Genomic DNA, 2693 nt, shown 5'->3' on the forward strand with positions numbered 1-2693 from the left:
ATATGGACCATTTAACAGTGCATTTTGTATTTCTGATACAAGTAAAAAATACTGAAATGGCATAGTACACATTTAAACTACTAGTCGGAACTTTTAATTTTTAAGTTTTTTTGTTATTTTTATCTATGTGTGAGAGAGTGACAGGATCGAAAGAGAGAGAGAGAGAGAGAGAGACAGAGACAGAGACAGAGACAGAGACAGAGAGACAGGGACAGAGAGACAACACAGAGACACAGAAAGACAGAGACAGAGAATGTTTGAGTACACGTGAATACATAGCATATATGTGAAGGTTAAAAGCCATCTGTAGTGTTGGTCTCCCTTGCCACCTTTAAATTGCAGAATTTTAGTTGTCAGGCTTGTGTGAAAAAAACTTTACCCACTAAACTATTCAGTGGCTTCCAAGGTTTTACTTTTTAAAACTTCAAAGTATTGGGTGATTCTGCCATTAGGAGGCCTTGATTAATTAATTAATCAATTAATTAATTAATGATTTTTCTCATTTTTGTTGAAAATAGTTATATATTACAAGATATTATGATTAGAGTTTCCTCTAATCTCCTCTGAGAGTCCCCCTATCTTCCTGCCATTTGGAATCCATATTCTTTCTGTCTCTCCTTAGAAAACTAAAAGACATCTAAATGATAATAATAACATAAATGATAAGAAAATAAAGCAAAACCAAGCAAAGTGAGGAAATGGAGACAAAAAAAATCTAAGAAAAATTAGGAAGAAAGAGAAACATGTAAACAAAGAAACGCAAAGAAATGCACATTCATACACATAGAAGTCCTAAAACATAAACCCGGAAGCCATGAGGCATGTGCTGAAGGAATGCTAGATTTAAAAATTGTTTATCCAAACATTATGAGACAAAAAAATCTCTAAAGATGCCGTTGAGTTCATTTTGTTTTATGTTGGTGTTGACCATCTACTCCTTGGCATGGGGCCAGGCCTTATAAGAGGGGGCTGTATTTCCAATAAGAGTCCATTGGAGAGAACTGATTTCTAATTTCCAATTGTATATCAGTATATAGCTTGGCCATAGTTTCTATGTCAGGGAAGATGGGTTGTATCCACTCAGTGTTGGTACCCAATATGGTACTGCCTCTTGCAGTCACTGTTCATCCTGCCATAGCCAATGTGAGTTCATATGCCTATGGGTCCTTTTGTGGCCTTAGTGTCCTCCTTTTCCTCTGGCTCAAAAGTATTTCTGCTTCCTCTTTGCTGGATTCCCTGAGCCATGAGAGAAGGACCTTCTGGATGGAGCCATATCAATTAACAGACTGAGCATTCCAAGTTCTTTCTTTCTTAGGTCAGGGCCTAGTTGCTAGACTGTTTCTATTCCTATTTAGTACAATAGGAAGCTTCTTTGATGATGGCTGAAAGAGACACTGATCCTGGAGAATAGCAGAATGTTGTTAGGGCTAATTTTTGACTATATTCCTTTAACCTACCTAATACCAGGTTCTTGGTCAGAAAAGCAAGTGTGAGATGATATCCATGCCATGGAGTGGGTCTTAAATCCAATCAAGTATTGGTTGGCTACTTCTATGAATTTGGATGACTATTGCAGTAGTGTATCTTGCAGGCAGACCATCATTGTAGTTTGAAGATTTTAATGCTAAAATGTTTTCTTTTCTCTTTTGATAGCATTCAAGGTACCATCAGTCTTTAGGGGCTAAAAGCTCTGGGGAGGGACTAACTGGACACATCTCAATGTTGAGTGAATTGTGTAGGTTTTGTCATCAGCTATAGGGCATCACCATAAGTTTGTGAAGAATAACAATCTTGGCAAAAGTGTTGGTTGTGTATGGGTTCCCATGGTGACCCTTGTGTCAACATTTCAGTAAGATGTGACACATATCCTGAACAGTAAGCTTCATTTGGTAATGGGCACCCCATATTTTCAATTTTGTTTAATTCACCTTCAAAAATGCATACATTTTAGTTAAATTTCTCTGAGATTTGGTTCCCATATGACTCTTCAAATGGAACTTAGTATTAACTGACCTCCCCGGCATTCCTTCCCTTATCCCTATCTTCCCTCCCATTCCTGGTTTGATCCTCCAATGCCAGAACCCCATTGCCCTTCCATCTATGTCAACCTATTCTATTTCCCCTTCTTGGGGAGATCTAGTACGTACATACAGTCTCTTATTATATATCTTATCTCTGTGGTTTTAGGGACTGTAGCTTGCTTATCAATGACACAACAGAAAAGATGAACATATAAGTAAATATATACCAATTTGTCTGTGTCTGAGTTAGCTTCGTCAGGAAAATATTTTTCTAGATCCAGCCACTTGCCTGAGTTATTCATGACTTCATATTTCACTGCAAAGGAAATGGGGATCACAGTCCCCACTACCACAAGTTGTGTACTTGTATTTCCTTCATTTTGGGAAAACCACAGGGACAAGTACATCAGACATGCAAAGGAGGCATCTTACCCTGGAGTTTCTCCCCAGCCAGGTAACCTATAAGCTTTTTAAATTGCTGATTACCCAGCATTGGGTACCCAGTTGTGCCATATTTTCTTTACATTCATCTGTTGAGGGACATTTAGGCAAGCTCCACTTTCTGGCTATTATGAATAGAGTTATAAAGAACATGGTTGAATAAGTGTCTATGTAGTTAGATAAAGCATCTTTTGGATATATGTGCAAGCATAATATAACTAGATCTTGGGG

The 2693-nt window shown here is 37.8% G+C and overlaps 1 pseudogene; it reads right to left on the reverse strand.

The window, feature by feature from the left end:
- Positions 1 to 2341: 2341 nt before the first annotated feature.
- On the reverse strand, positions 2342 to 2483 carry LOC115063566 (annotated as a pseudogene).
- Between the last annotated feature and the right edge of the window lie 210 nt (positions 2484 to 2693).

The sequence above is a fragment of the Mus pahari genome, chromosome 2, assembly GCF_900095145.1.
Source record: "Mus pahari chromosome 2, PAHARI_EIJ_v1.1, whole genome shotgun sequence".
Taxonomy (NCBI): Eukaryota; Metazoa; Chordata; class Mammalia; order Rodentia; family Muridae; genus Mus; species Mus pahari.